This window comes from Bufo gargarizans, chromosome 1, assembly GCF_014858855.1.
Source record: "Bufo gargarizans isolate SCDJY-AF-19 chromosome 1, ASM1485885v1, whole genome shotgun sequence".
NCBI classification, from domain to species: domain Eukaryota; kingdom Metazoa; phylum Chordata; class Amphibia; order Anura; family Bufonidae; genus Bufo; species Bufo gargarizans.
In genome coordinates, this window is record NC_058080.1 from 305,449,332 (window position 1) to 305,466,756 (window position 17,425).

The following is a 17,425-nucleotide window of genomic DNA, read 5'->3' on the forward strand; positions in this document are numbered from 1 at the left end:
GGACCACAGATTTCAAACTCTTTTTACCACAGAATGTACTTTAATCTGTTCTTATTATGTCCACCAGCTGGGTAATGTAATTTCTACGTACAACATTGTCTCCTCTTAATAAGACTACCCCTTTAATATTGGAAATGCCATAGCACGAAGATGAACCCTGTGCATTTGCCATGTTAGGGCCTATGGCCGCCATAGTGGAAGGTCCACTGCTCTGGATTCCATCTGTGACGCAGAATGGATAGCTGCTCTGTAAAAATGTCTACAGCTCTGATAGATTTAAGATATCCATTGCGTTAGCTGATCACTGTACAGACACCCCCTTTTGAAAGGGGTTGTCTATGGTGAGAAAAGAGCCATATGTCATTAGGGGAAAGGTTAGACAAGTTTCATATGAAACTGGAGTCCCATATCCATCAGTGTATATAAAACAATGGCATTCGCTCTCCAGGGCCAGAATATAAGGCTGTATAGCACCTAGAGATATGAGCTTAGTCTTGTTTTAAAGCTAAGAGTATAGGCTTTAAAACAAGACCAGATCTCACTTCCAACCCAATTTCTAAAGGTTATATTTCAGGCTCTGTGGAGCTAGCACCATAATCCTGGTCTTGTTTTAAAACTTTGATGGGCCTCTTTCACACGAGCGTGACGGATTGGCTCCGGGTGCGTTCAGTGAAACTCGCACCATTTTGCAAGCAAGTTCAGTCAGTTTTGTCTGCGATTGCGTTCAGGTGTTCAGTTTTTTCCACGTGGGTGCAATGCGTTTTGATGCGCTTTTCACACGCGTGATAAAAAACTGAAGGTTTACAAACAACATCTCTTAACCTCCTCCCGTCACACTAACGCCGAAAGGCGTCATCTCTGCGGCGCTCCCAGGTCACACTAACGCCAATAGGCGTCATCTCGCGAGACGCGAGATTTCCTGTGAGCGCGCGCACACAGGCGCGCGCGCTCACAGGAACGGAAGGTAAGCGAGTGGATCTCCAGCATGCCAGCGGCGATCGTTCGCTGGCAGGCTGGAGATCCGAATTTTTTAACCCCTAACAGGTATATTAGACGCTGTTTTCATAACAGCGTCTAATATACCTCCTACCTGGTCCTCTGGTGGTCCCTTTTGTTAGGATCGACCACCAGAGGACACAGGTAGGTCAGTAAAGTCGCACCAAACACTACACTACACTACACACACACCCCCGTCACTTATTAACCCCTTATAAACCCCTGATCACCCATGATCACCCCATATAAACTCCCTGATCACCCCCCTGTCATTGATCACCCCCCTGTCAGGCTCCGTTCAGACGTCCGTATGATTTTTACGGATCCACGGATACATGGATCGGATCCGCAAAAAGCATACGGACGTCTAAATGGAGCCTTACAGGGGGGTGATCAATGACAGGCGGGTGATCACCTATATACACTCCCTGATCACCCCCTGTCATTGATCACTCCCCTGTAAGGCTCCATTCAGACGTCCGCATGATTTTTACGGATCCATGGATACATGGATCGGATCCGCAAAACACATGCGGACGTCTGAATGGAGCCTTACAGGGGGTGATCAATGACAGGCGGGTGATCACCCATATACACTCCCTGATCACCCCCCTGTCATTGATAACCCCCCTGTAAGGCTCCATTCAGACGTCCGCATGCGTTTTGTGGATCCGATCCATGTATCCATGGATCCGTAAAAAATCATGCGGATGTCTGAATGGAGCCTTACAGGGGGGGTGATCAGTGACAGGGGGGTGATCACCCTGATTACCCTGATCACCCCCTGTCATTGATAACCCCCCTGTAAGGCTCCATTCAGACGTCAGCATGCGTTTTGTGGATCCGATCCATGGATCCGTAAAAAATCATGCGGATGTCTGAATGGAGCCTTACAGGGGGGGTGATCAGTGACAGGGGGGTGATTACCCTGATCACCCCCTGTCATTGATAACCCCCCTGTAAGGCTCCATTCAGACGTCCGCATGCGTTTTGTGGATCCGATCCATGTATCCATGGATCCGTAAAAAATCATGCGGATGTCTGAATGGAGCCTTACAGGGGGGGTGATCAGTGACAGGGGGGTGATTACCCTGATCACCCCCTGTCATTGATAACCCCCCTGTAAGGCTCCATTCAGACGTCAGCATGCGTTTTGTGGATCCGATCCATGGATCCGTAAAAAATCATGCGGATGTCTGAATGGAGCCTTACAGGGGGGGTGATCAGTGACAGGGGGGTGATTACCCTGATCACCCCCTGTCATTGATAACCCCCCTGTAAGGCTCCATTCAGACGTCCGCATGCGTTTTGTGGATCCGATCCATGTATCCATGGATCTGTAAAAAATCATGCGGATGTCTGAATGGAGCCTTACAGGGGGGGTGATCAGTGACAGGGGAGTGATCACCCTGATTACCCTGATCACCCCTGTCATTGATAACCCCCCTGTAAGGCTCCATTCAGACGTCCGCATGCGTTTTGTGGATCCGATCCATGTATCCATGGATCCGTAAAAAATCATGCGGATGTCTGAATGGAGCCTTACAGGGGGGGTGATCAGTGACAGGGGGGTGATCACCCTGATTACCCTGATCACCCCCTGTCATTGATAACCCCCCTGTAAGGCTCCATTCAGACGTCCGCATGCGTTCTGTGGATCCGATACATGTATCCATGGATCCGTAAAAAATCATGCGGATGTCTGAATGGAGCCTTACAGGGGGGGTGATCAATGACAGGGGGGTGATCAGGGAGTCTATATGGGTGATCACCCCCCTGTCATTGATCCCCCCCCTGTCATTGATCCCCCCCCTGTCATTGATCACCCCCCCTGTCATTGATCACCCCCCCCCTGGTAAGGCTCCATTCAGACATTTTTTTTTGGCACAAGTTAGCGGACATTTTTTGTTTGTTTTTGTTTTTGTTTTTTCTTACTAAGTCTCATATTCCACTAACTTGTGTCAAAAAATAAAATCTCACATGGACGCACCATACCCCTCACGGAATCCAAATGCGTAAACATTTTTAGACATTTATATTCCAGACTTCTTCTCACGCTTTAGGGCCCCTAAAAAGCCAGGGCAGTATAAATACCCCACATGTGACCCCATTTCGGAAAGAAGACACCCCAAGGTATTCCGTGAGGGGCATATTGAGCCCATGAAAGATTGAAATTTTTGTCCTAAGTTAGCGGAAAGTGAGACTTTGTGAGAAAAAAACAAAAAAAAAATCAATATCCGCTAACTTATGCAAAAAAAAAAAAATTCTAGGAACTCGCCATGCCCCTCATTGAATACCTTGGGGTGTCTTCTTTCCAAAGTGGGGTCACATGTGGGGTATTTATACTGCCCTGGCTTTTTAGGGGCCCGAAAGTGTGAGAAGAAGTCTGGGATCCAAATGTCTAAAAATGCCCTCCTAAAAGGAATTTGGGCCCCTTTGCGCATCTAGGCTGCAAAAAAGTGTCACACATGTGGTATCGCCGTACTCAGGAGAAGTTGGGAAATGTGTTTTGGGGTGTCATTTTACATATACCCATGCTGGGTGAGAAAAATATCTTGGTCAAATGCCAACTTTGTATAAAAAAATTGGAAAAGTTGTCTTTTGCCAAGATATTTCTCTCACCCAGCATGGGTATATGTAAAATGACACCCCAAAACACATTGCCCAACTTCTCCTGAGTACGGCGATACCAGATGTGTGACACTTTTTTGCAGCCAAGGTGGGCAAAGGGGCACACATTCCAAAGAGCACCTTTCGGATTTCGCAGGCCATTTTTTACACATTTTGATTGCAAGGTACTTCTTACACATTTGGGCCCCTAAATTGCCAGGGCAGTATAACTACGCCACAAGTGACCCCATTTTGGAAAGAAGACACCCCAAGGTATTCCGTGAGGGGCACGGCGAGTTCCTAGAATTTTTTATTTTTTGTCACAAGTTAGCGGAAAATGATGATTTTTCATTTTTTTTCTTTTTTCCTTACAAAGTCTCATATTCCACTAACTTGCGACAAAAAATAAAAAATTCTAGGAACTCGCCATGCCCCTCACGGAATACCTTGGGGTGTCTTCTTTCCAAAATGGGGTCACTTGTGGCGTAGTTATACTGCCCTGGCAATTTAGGGGCCCAAATGTGTGAGAAGTACCTTGCAATCAAAATGTGTAAAAAATGGCCTGCAAAATCTGAAAGGTGCCCTTTGGAATATGTGCCCCTTTGCCCACCTTGGCAGCAAAAAAGTGTGACACATCTGGTATCGCCGTACTCAGGAGAAGTTGGGGAATGTGTTTTGGGGTGTCATTTTACATATACCCATGCTGGGTGAGAGAAATATCTTGGCAAAAGACAACTTTTCCCATTTTTTTATACAAAGTTGGCATTTGACCAAGATATTTTTCTCACCCAGCATGGGTATATGTAAAATGACACCCCAAAACACATTCCCCAACTTCTCCTGAGTACGGCGATACCAGATGTGTCACACTTTTTTGCTGCCAAGGTGGGCAAAGGGGCACATATTCCAAAGTGCACCTTTTGGATTTCACCGGTCATTTTTTACACATTTTGATTGCAAAGTTCTTCTCACACATTTGGGCCCCTAAATTGCCAGGGCAGTATAACTACCCCACAAGTGACCCCATTTTGGAAAGAAGACACCCCAAGGTATTCCGTGAGGGGCATGGCAAGTTTTTAGAATTTTTTATTTTTTGTCGCAAGTTAGTGGAATATGAGACTTTGTAAGAAAAAATAAAAAAAATAAAATCATCATCATTTTCCGCTAACTTGTGACAAAAAATAAAAAGTTCTATGAACTCACTATGCCCATCAGTGAATACCTTAGGGTGTCTACTTTCCGAAATGGGGTCATTTGTGGGGTTTTTCTACTGTTTGGGCATTGTAGAACCTCAGAAAACATGACAAGTGCTCAGAAAGTCAGAGCTGCTTCAAAAAGCGGAAATTCACATTTTTGTACCATAGTTTGTAAATGCTATAACTTTTACCCAAACCATTTTTTTTTTGCCCAAACATTTTTTTTTTATCAAAGACATGTAGAACAATAAATTTGGCGAAAAATGTATATATGGATGTCGTTTTTTTTGCAAAATTTTACAGCTGAAAGTGAAAAATGTCATTTTTTTGCCAAAAAAATCGTTAAATTTCGATTAATAACAAAAAAAGTAAAAATGTCAGCGGCAATGAAATACCACCAAATGAAAGCTCTATTAGTGAGAAGAAAAGGAGGTAAAATTCATTTGGGTGGTAAGTTGCATGACCGAGCAATAAACCGCTAAAGTTGTGGAGTGCCGATTTGTAAAAAAGGGCCTGGTCACTAGGGGGGTATAAACCTGTGGTCCTTAAGTGGTTAACAACCATCAGCGAAAAAGCTTGCGGATGCAATGCGTTTTTCACTGAAGCCCCATTCACTTCTATGGAGACAGGGCTGCGTAAAGAATGCAGAATATAGAACATGCTGCATTTTTCACGCTCATGTACACAGACCCATTAAAATGAATGGGTCAGGATTCAGTGCGGGTGCTATGCGAAAACTCGCTCGTGTGAAAGGGGCCTTAGCCCGACTGTGATCTGAGCCAGCATGGAGGAGGGAAGGAAGGGTAGGGGGAACATGCTGACAAACAACAAGAACAGCAGGAGAGGTATAGAGTCTCCTTTTGCTTGGTAACTGTACATGACTGTACATGGATTCAGCAGCATTTTTATTTCAGTTGTTCCATAACAGGAGCAGGACAACGAAACGAAAATTATGGAAGCGGCCTTTCAACCAAATGTTGACAGACCTTATTGATTGGAATCAAGACCTCGTTAACTGAATCTGGTTTCCATTATAAAGCCTAGCTTTTTACCACACTAAAGAGCACAGTATGCTGCGCTATTTTGTTCCGTATTTTTTATTGAATCTGTGATGTAACCTCCTAATGGAGCTTCCAAAGCAGATGTGAACAAAACCCAACATAGACTTCTGTGCATACAATCGGTCCCCTCCTCCCATCAATCAGGACGCATACTTGCCCTCTTATTTTTGTACATACGGAATGAGAGGATGACTCTTGCTCATGCAATTACCCCTCTGTACCTAATTTGGCTATTAACGTGACATCAAGACATTTACCAGCGTCTGATCACACCAAGGTGCACCAATTACATGAACCCCACACACTCAAAAACATCAATAAAGTTTACATTTATACATGACCTTTACCATAATATTATGCTGACCACTTCTCTAGTACTACCTGTAAAATGCTAAAGTAATAGTGATAATGATTATTGCTAGAGAGGAATAATGAATACATTTGTCAAATGGAAAAAAAAAATCTTGAATAATAAAAAAAAAAATTCGGTCAAGATCTGTTGCCATAAATGGTTGTTTTCACTTGTTTTTGCAAATAAACAGTGTGACAAACTTATTCTGGTTGGTGCTGTATGCATGTTATGAGATGGGTTCTGGTACCGTATATATTTACTGAGCATTGTTATAATGACATTTTTATGTACTGAGCATGCTCCTAGTGCTATATTTATGTACTGGCCATGCTCCTAGTGCTATATTTATGTACTGAGCATGCTCCTAGTGCTATATTTATGTACTGGGCATGCTCCTAGTGCTATATTTATGTACTGAGCATGCTCCTAGTGCTATATTTATGTACTGAGCATGCTCCTAGTGCTATATTTATGTACTGAGCATGCTCATAGTGCTATATTTATGTCCTGGCCATGCTCCTAGTGCTATATTTATGTACTGAGCATGCTCCTAGTGCTATATTTATGTACTGAGCATGCTCCTAGTGCTATATTTATGTCCTGGCCATGCTCCTAGTGCTATATTTATGTACTGAGCATGCTCCTAGTGCTATATTTATGTACTGGGCATGCTCCTAGTGCTATATTTATGTACTGGGCATGCTCCTAGTGCTATATTTATGTACTGAGCATGCTCCTAGTGCTATATTTATGTACTGGGCATGCTCCTAGTGCTATATTTATGTACTGAGCATGCTCCTAGTGCTATATTTATGTACTGGGCATGCTCCTCGTGCTATATTTATGTCCTGGCCATGCTCCTAGTGCTATATTTATGTACTGAGCATGCTCCTAGTGCTATATTTATGTACTGGGCATGCTCCTAGTGCTATATTTATGTACTGAGCATGCTCCTAGTGCTATATTTATGTCCTGGCCATGCTCCTAGTGCTATATTTATGTACTGGGCATGCTCCTAGTGCTATATTTATGTACTGAGCATGCTCCTAGTGCTATATTTATGTACTGAGCATGCTCCTAGTGCTATATTTATGTACTGGGCATGCTCCTAGTGCTATATTTATGTACTGAGCATGCTCCTAGTGCTATATTTATGTCCTGGCCATGCTCCTAGTGCTATATTTATGTACTGGGCATGCTCCTAGTGCTATATTTATGTACTGAGCATGCTCCTAGTGCTATATTTATGTCCTGGCCATGCTCCTAGTGCTATATTTATGTACTGAGCTTGCTCCTAGTGCTATATTTATGTACTGAGCATGCTCCTAGTGCTATATTTATGTACTGAGCATGCTCCTAGTGCTATATTTATGTCCTGGCCATGCTCCTAGTGCTATATTTATGTACTGAGCATGCTCCTAGTGCTATATTTATGTACTGAGCATGCTCCTAGTGCTATATTTATGTACTGAGCATGCTCCTAGTGCTATATTTATGTACTGAGCATGCTCCTAGTGCTATATTTATGTCCTGGCCATGCTCCTAGTGCTATATTTATGTACTGAGCATGCTCCTAGTGCTATATTTATGTACTGAGCATGCTCCTAGTGCTATATTTATGTACTGAGCATGCTCCTAGTGCTATATTTATGTCCTGGCCATGCTCCTAGTGCTATATTTATGTACTGGGCATGCTCCTAGTGCTATATTTATGTCCTGGCCATGCTCCTAGTGCTATATTTATGTACTGAGCATGCTCCTAGTGCTATATTTATGTACTGGGCATGCTCCTAGTGCTATATTTATGTACTGAGCATGCTCCTAGTGCTATATTTATGTCCTGGCCATGCTCCTAGTGCTATATTTATGTACTGGGCATGCTCCTAGTGCTATATTTATGTCCTGGCCATGCTCCTAGTGCTATATTTATGTACTGAGCATGCTCCTAGTGCTATATTTATGTACTGAGCATGCTTCTAGTGCTATATTTATGTACTGAGCATGCTCCTAGTGCTATATTTATGTACTGAGCATGCTTCTAGTGCTATATTTATGTACTGAGCATGCTCCTAGTGCTATATTTATGTACTGGGCATGCTCCTAGTGCTATATTTATGTACTGAGCATGCTCCTAGTGCTATATTTATGTACTGGGCATGCTCCTAGTGCTATATTTATGTACTGAGCATGCTCCTAGTGCTATATTTATGTACTGAGCATGCTCCTAGTGCTATATTTATGTACTGAGCATGCTCCTAGTGCTATATTTATGTCCTGGCCATGCTCCTAGTGCTATATTTATGTACTGAGCATGCTCCTAGTGCTATATTTATGTACTGAGCATGCTCCTAGTGCTATATTTATGTCCTGGCCATGCTCCTAGTGCTATATTTATGTACTGAGCATGCTCCTAGTGCTATATTTATGTACTGGGCATGCTCCTAGTGCTATATTTATGTACTGGGCATGCTCCTAGTGCTATATTTATGTACTGAGCATGCTCCTAGTGCTATATTTATGTACTGGGCATGCTCCTAGTGCTATATTTATGTACTGAGCATGCTCCTAGTGCTATATTTATGTACTGGGCATGCTCCTAGTGCTATATTTATGTCCTGGCCATGCTCCTAGTGCTATATTTATGTACTGAGCATGCTCCTAGTGCTATATTTATGTACTGGGCATGCTCCTAGTGCTATATTTATGTACTGAGCATGCTCCTAGTGCTATATTTATGTCCTGGCCATGCTCCTAGTGCTATATTTATGTACTGGGCATGCTCCTAGTGCTATATTTATGTACTGAGCATGCTCCTAGTGCTATATTTATGTACTGAGCATGCTCCTAGTGCTATATTTATGTACTGGGCATGCTCCTAGTGCTATATTTATGTACTGAGCATGCTCCTAGTGCTATATTTATGTCCTGGCCATGCTCCTAGTGCTATATTTATGTACTGGGCATGCTCCTAGTGCTATATTTATGTACTGAGCATGCTCCTAGTGCTATATTTATGTCCTGGCCATGCTCCTAGTGCTATATTTATGTACTGAGCTTGCTCCTAGTGCTATATTTATGTACTGAGCATGCTCCTAGTGCTATATTTATGTACTGAGCATGCTCCTAGTGCTATATTTATGTCCTGGCCATGCTCCTAGTGCTATATTTATGTACTGAGCATGCTCCTAGTGCTATATTTATGTACTGAGCATGCTCCTAGTGCTATATTTATGTACTGAGCATGCTCCTAGTGCTATATTTATGTACTGAGCATGCTCCTAGTGCTATATTTATGTCCTGGCCATGCTCCTAGTGCTATATTTATGTACTGAGCATGCTCCTAGTGCTATATTTATGTACTGAGCATGCTCCTAGTGCTATATTTATGTACTGAGCATGCTCCTAGTGCTATATTTATGTCCTGGCCATGCTCCTAGTGCTATATTTATGTACTGGGCATGCTCCTAGTGCTATATTTATGTCCTGGCCATGCTCCTAGTGCTATATTTATGTACTGAGCATGCTCCTAGTGCTATATTTATGTACTGGGCATGCTCCTAGTGCTATATTTATGTACTGAGCATGCTCCTAGTGCTATATTTATGTCCTGGCCATGCTCCTAGTGCTATATTTATGTACTGGGCATGCTCCTAGTGCTATATTTATGTCCTGGCCATGCTCCTAGTGCTATATTTATGTACTGAGCATGCTCCTAGTGCTATATTTATGTACTGAGCATGCTTCTAGTGCTATATTTATGTACTGAGCATGCTCCTAGTGCTATATTTATGTACTGAGCATGCTCCTAGTGCTATATTTATGTACTGAGCATGCTTCTAGTGCTATATTTATGTACTGAGCATGCTTCTAGTGCTATATTTATGTACTGAGCATGCATCTAGTGCTATATTTATGTACTGAGCATGCTCCTAGTGCTATATTTATGTACTGAGCATGCTCCTAGTGCTATATTTATGTACTGAGCATGCTTCTAGTGCTATATTTATGTACTGAGCATGCATCTAGTGCTATATTTATGTACTGAGCATGCTCCTAGTGCTATATTTATGTACTGAGCATGCTCCTAGTGCTATATTTATGTACTGAGCATGCTTCTAGTGCTATATTGATGTACTGAGCATGCTCCTATTGCTATATTTATGTACTGAGCATGCTTCTAGTGCTATATTGATGTACTGAGCATGCTCCTATTGCTATATTTATGTACTGAGCATGCTCCTAGTGCTATATTTATGTACTGAGCATGCTTCTAGTGCTATATTTATGTACTGAGCATGCTTCTAGTGCTATATTTATGTACTGAGCATGCTTCTAGTGCTATATTTATGTACTGAGCATGCTCCTAGTGCTATATTTATGTACTGAGCATGCTCCTAGTGCTATATTTATGTACTGAGCATGCTCCTAGTGCTATATTTATGTACTGAGCATGCTTCTAGTGCTATATTTATGTACTGAGCATGCTCCTAGTGCTATATTTATGTACTGAGCATGCTTCTAGTGCTATTTTTATTTACTGAGCATGCTTCTAGTGCTATATTTATGTACTGAGCATGCTCCTAGTGCTATATTTATGTACTGAGCATGCTCCTAGTGCTATATTTATTTACTGAGCATGCTTCTAGTGCTATATTTATGTACTGAGCATGCTCCTAGTGCTATATTTATGTACTGAGCATGCTCCTAGTGCTATATTTATGTACTGAGCATGCTTCTAGTGCTATATTTATGTACTGAGCATGCTCCTAGTGCTATATTTATGTACTGAGCATGCTTCTAGTGCTATTTTTATTTACTGAGCATGCTCCTAGTGCTATATTTATGTACTGAGCATGCTCCTAGTGCTATATTTATGTTTCAAAAGCTTTATTAGAAAGTAAAATATCATCAAGTAAAAGCATCTTGACAAAACGATATGATATACTTTGTAGACACATAGAAAATATAGAAAAATAAAACAATAAGCACAATATTAAACATCAAATGGAGATCCAATAGCTATTATAGCTGGTAAATAAGGAGCAGGTCAGAAGCGTCCGACAGACGAACATACATATCAACAAGCCCGGATTATTCACATACAAAATTGCCATCCTTACAGTGAGAGACTTTGCTGCACATTGGCGGAGTAGGAGGAAGAAACCCAGGGTTCCCAAAGTTTTTCAAATGCCTCGAAAGTGTCCATGCGGATAGCTGAAAGCTTCTCATACAACAGAATCCTATTAATCCTATCCAAAACTGCCTGATAGCTTAAAATACTGGACTTCCATTTAAACGCTATATGGATTCTAGCAGCCATTAAGATGTACTGAGACAGTCTGAACTTGGCAAATGTCAACCAGGGCGGCTTATCCCCTAATAAACAGTAGGCGGGGGTTGGTTGGTAATTACAATCCAGAACTGAAGAAAGCAATCTACACACTTTGGACCATAATAGCTGGACATGAGGGCATATCCACCAGATATGATAGACTGTCCCATTCTCTGCACATCCCCTAAAGCAGAGCGGCGATACCTCTGGATAGATGTGATGTAACCTGTAAGGCACTAAATGGGTTCTATGAAGAATTTTCACAGAGGTCTCTGCCAGTGTGGTTTGCCAAGAACTTTTGGTTATGGTTTGGGAACGGAAAAACCAATCTGAAAGAGGGTATTCTACCTGTGTATCCTTCTCCCACTCCACCATATACGGGAGGCGAACCCCATCCGGCGAGGGATCTAGCATTCCATACAATCTAGACAATAGTCCTTGCCTACACAAAGAAAAGTTAGCATAACGTTCAAAGGGAGTGAAATCTAGATTCGCATTATTGATCCTTAAGGAGTGGAAGAATGAGAATATTTGATTAGCCCTGAACGATTCGCTCCTAGGGAGGGCAGATTTATCTGTAAAATCATTCAGGGTAATCAATTTCCCTCTGACCAAGAATCTGTGTAAAGTCACATACTTGTTGCCAATCCACCAGCTAAAATCGGAGGCTTTCATTCCTGGAGGGAAGGCGGGATTACCAATAAGGTGAAGAAGTGGAGAGATTCTTGATTGTAGGTCCAGCTTAAACCTGACAGATCTCCACAGTAATAGAGCTTGGTAGGACAGTGGTGAGTTAAAGCGTACCCTGAGCGGTAGGGATAGTGAGGTCCATATTAGGGCCCTCCACGACCAAGGCGAGAGGAGGGACTGTTCTATTGATACCCATATGGGGTGTGTCTCTGGCTTAGTATGTGTCAAAAAAAGCTGGGCCAGCCTAGCAGCTTTATAGTACTTTATGAAATCAGGAACAGAGAGACCCCCTTGTGTTTTATGTCGACACATAATAGTCCGAGCTATGCGAGCACGTTTACCGCCCCAGATAAACTTCAGCACATCTCTCTGCAGGTCGTGGAGATCCCCACTCGGGACCGGTAATGGTATAGTACGAAATAAGTACAGCAGCCTGGGCAGAACTACCATTCTAATAACATGAATCCGACCTATCCATGATAAGGGTAATGAACTCCAGGTCTTAAGGTCCTCTCTGATAGCCCGATATAAGGGTGCGTAGTTCAGCCTATACATCATATGGAGGTGGGTGGGGACTACCGTACCCAAGTATGGAATGTAATTAGGCAAATGATGAAACTGAAAATCTTGCTTCAGGAGTGACTGCAAAGCAGGGGGGGTGTTACATAACATGAGCTCAGACTTTTGGTGGTTAACACGAAGCCCAGAAATTTCTGTAAAGGACTTTAGCAACTTAAGGAGATTCGGCAGTGAAATGAGGGGATTAGTAAGTGAAAGGAGTAGGTCATCCGCAAACAAGCTTAGCTTATGCTCAGTGTCACCAACTTTGACTCCCGAGATATTTAGGTCGGTTCTGATGGCAATGGCCAGAGGTTCCATCGCCAGGGCAAAAAGCGCCGGAGATAGAGGACATCCTTGACGAGTACCCCTAAGGATTTGGATGGGGGCAGGGTTCATGGACGGAAGTTTAAGGTATGCAACTGGAGAGGAGTAAAGAGCCCTGATGGCCTGTACAAATGGACCCCTAATACCCATAGATTGAAGGACCAAGTGCAGATAATCCCATGTGACAGAGTCAAAAGCTTTTTCTATGTCAAGGGCTAGGACAGCTAACGGTGTGTTTTTAGTATTTGCAACCTGGATCAAATTAAGAATCTTACGTATATTGTCCGGAGCTTCCCTACCCGGGATGAACCCTACTTGATCCTTGCCTATAATGGAGGGCAGTAGAATGTTTAACCGACGCGCAAGAATGGACGTGAGAATTTTCGTATCTAGGTTCAGAAGCGAAATTGGTCTATAGTTGGATGGGGATAAATGATCCTTTTTGGGTTTGGGAATAACGGTTATGTTGGCCGCCAAAAAATCAGGGTGGGGTGTATTGCCTTGCATTATGTGATTACAAAATTTGGTGATATGAGGGATCAACAGGGGGGCAAATTTTTTATAGTACAGGGCTGTCAGGCCGTCCGGGCCCGGTGCCTTGCCCAATTTTAATGTTTTAATAGACAGCTCCACCTCCTCGGCCACGATTTCTCTACTAAGATCACACACTGCCTCATGAGAGGCCTGTGGTAAACTTAGAGAGTCCATAAAGCTATTACGTACTCGTTCCTGACTATCTGACACTGTAGTGTAAAGTTTTTGATAGAATGTATGAAAGGTCTGGTATATGGTTTCTGGATTGGAGGAAACCTGGCCTACACTAGTTCGAATCTGGAACACCTGGTTAATTTTTTGTTTAGCCTTAAGTTGACGGGCCAGCATCTTATCGGGTTTGTTAGCATACTTATAGTAATAGGACGCGGTCCAGCGCAGTGCCTTTTCCTTTTGATTCGAGAGGATCATGTTAATTTGAAGTTTGGCGGTTTTAATCTCTTTAAGTAGGTATAGCGAGGGTGATCTTTGATGAGCTTTAACTAATCTGCTAAGTTTAGATTCAAGATCTAGTAGGGCTGTATGTCTGTCTTTTTTTAAACGTGAGGCCTCTCTGATAATTTGACCTCTCATGTAGGCCTTGTGAGAGAGCCAGACTACTACCGGGTCTATATCTGGGTCGGAATTATCCAGAAAGAATTGCTTTAATTCGTCCTGAAGTCGGTCGCGAATCACAGGTCTGGTCAATAGCGACTCATTAAGCCTCCATGTAAATAGTCGGCTGGTAGGGGTGGCAGGGGTAACATCTGCAATAACCATGTCATGGTCAGACCATGGCGCAATTTGGTGTCTACAATAGGCTAGGTGTGGTAGAAGGGATGTGGAGATTAAAATCCTATCAATGCGCGAGTACAGACCATGGGCCGGGGAGTAGTAGGTATAACCTCTCTGAGTCCCATTATATTCCCTCCAAGAATCAGCTAAAGAGAGGGACTTCATAACCCTCGAAATCCGATGTCCCAAGATGGCTGGACGTGGCGTATTAGGCTGTGAGGAGCGGTCTAGAAAAGGGTTCATTACAAAATTGAAGTCTCCTGCCCAAGCTATTTCATCATACCGTAGTGCCTCAAGCCTCTGATACATATCAGTGAAGAAGACAATTGGATCTTCGGTTGGGGCATACACGTTCACTATGCACAGAACCTTCCCCTTATGTTCCCCCAGTAAAATAACATAACGTCCCTCTTGGTCAGTGATTTGGTCAGTGACCTGAAACGGGAATGAGTTCCGTAGGAGAGTAATGACCCCCCTGCATTTAGTGCGAAAGGTGGAGGAGAAGAATCTAGAATATCGGGGGTGAAAATATTTGGGGTGGGAGGAAGGTGTAAAATGTGACTCCTGAATACATATTACATCCGGGTCATGCCTAACGTAAGACGTGAATGCTGTTTTACGTTTGCCTGGGGAGTTCAGGCCCCGTACATTGTGTGATAATATCTTACACATTATCCCAACAATATAAGGTAAAGCTTAGTATGTCAGGTCGCCTGGACCACCTAGCAAAGACAGTAATGAAAGCATAGATCTCCATGAAGACAATAAAATGAAATAACATAAACAAAAACAAATCCAACAGTACTGTTAGACAGCAAAACTGGCTAGGCCTAACATGGCCCGCAGTAATTAGTGGGTCTAGTGTGGAAACCAAGAACGCAACAATCATCCCTGGATCCACAATCATTAACCCGTTAGCGAAGGGCAACAATTACATCCGATTCGCTGTATCCCTAGCGAAAGTCCTGAATTGACCCCGCACAGAAAGTCACATATAACCAGCCCCAACATCAAACTTCATCCCTGGAATAGAGAATAAACATTCCCGAGGATTTTGTAGAAAACTAATCTGAACATCACCGTCCGTGGGTGTGCAGAGCCGGCCCTCGTTTCAATGTCCCGGGGACTTGGAAGTGGTGGGTACCTGAGACCAGACTCTGGCAGGGCGCTGAGGCCTAGGAGGCGCAGCAGGTTTCTCCAGGCGGTCCACCTTTAAGCCGGCTTGTCGCAGTTTTTCAATCCCCTCGTCAGGAGTATGGATCGTATACGAACGTGAATTAAGTTGAAACGATAGGGCAAAGGGGAATCCCCATCTGTAGCGCACCTGGGCTTGCTGTAAGGCCTGAGTCACAGGCTTCATCTCCCTACGCTTCCGAAGCGTCGTGGGAGCCAAATCCGCATAGATGTGTACCTCAGGCGGAAGATCCGGCATGGCCGTCAAATTTCGCGCGGCATTAAGGATCAAGTCTCTCATCTCAGGATAGTGTAGCTTGAGAACCACATCCCTAGGAGTATCAGGGATGCGCGGCTTTCCCAGGGCCCTGTGGATTCTGTCCATCCGTAATTGAGACTGTTGGGCCTGTGGGAGCAAGGCGCTGAACAGCGCGCCGATCGTGCCTGAGAGGTCTTGGAAGGTTTCAGGTAGGCCCTTTATGCGTAGGTTCCCCCGTCGAGACCTGTTCTCCAGGTCTTCAATTTTAGTCTCAAGAGCTTGTAGCTGAAGCGAGTGGGCGTCAATGTCCGCCCTATCAGTCCCAATGGCGTCAGCCAGTTCATCTGTCCTGGTCTCCAGGTCAGACACTCTGCTCCCCAGCTCATTAATCTGGCGGGAGAATTCTGCGACCGCCTGTGACAGCTCTGACTTAAAAAGCGCTGCTATATTGGTGTATAGTTCTGCCTGACCTGCTTGCTGTGGTGTAGCTTCCACGCGGGATTCACATTCGATAGATGAGGCCGGGCTCGCCGGGGAAGCTGCCTTGTCGGCCATGATGGATTGCCTCGTGGTCCGGAAGATCTCCGGTATTGTCTGTGAAGCGGTCGGCGTTCCCGGGATTTTCATTCCCCTTTTGCCTCGGGCAGTCTTCTGTGACCCCTGCATGAGCTTTCAGTGCTTGTGGAGCCGAATGAACGGCGCTAATGAAGGGAAAATGCCAGCGGTCGGAGCGGAGCTCACAGAGACATGTCTGCCCTGCAAGCCGCGCGCATGCGCCCTCCCTAGTGCTATATTTATGTACTGAGCATGCTCCTAGTGCTATATTTATGTACTGAGCATGCTCCTAGTGCTATATTTATGTACTGAGCATGCTTCTAGTGCTATTTTTATTTACTGAGCTTGGTTCTGGTGCTGTATTTATACTGCACTGAGTGATTAGCTTAAACTCATAGTAGTAATAAACCAAGGTCAGGGCAGGCAGAGTTTGTGTGAATCTGTGAAACAGGCCAAAGGTCAGGGCAGGCAGCAAAGGATCAATACACTAAGCAGACAGAGGTTATGTCAGGCGGCAGAGAATCAGAATCTGGGAATTAGGCAGAAAACGGTACACAGGCTGACAAGCAGATTAGGGCTTGTTCACATCACCGTTATGCATTCTGTTATGGCTTTCGGTTATAACATGGTTATAACGGAATCCATAAGACGGAAATCAAAACGGAAGCCTTTAAGAGGCATTCCGGTTTGATCCGTCATAATAGAAGCTTATGGAAAAGCCTAACGGATCCGTCTGGTTTCCATTATGCTGGATGGAAAACAAAGTCCTGATTCCATTATTTTCTGTTATAACCATGTTACCACTGAAAGCCATAACGGAATGCATAACGGTGATGTGAACAAGCCCTTATAGCACCTTTGCAGGATCTAGCAAACCAGTGATACCAATTGCTAATGCAAAGGGTGGGACAAACAGCACAGCATATATAGCGGAGCTGATAAGTACATTAGCTAAGCAGCTACTGTCCACGCATAGCAAAAGGGATATTA

At 43.7% G+C, this 17,425-nt stretch overlaps 1 protein-coding gene across 4 annotated transcripts in view; it reads left to right on the forward strand.

The window, feature by feature from the left end:
• PSD3 (pleckstrin and Sec7 domain containing 3) overlaps positions 1-17,425 on the forward strand; it is a 693,256-nt gene that overhangs the window by 633,160 nt on the left and 42,671 nt on the right. The gene's annotated exons all lie outside the window — the stretch shown is intronic.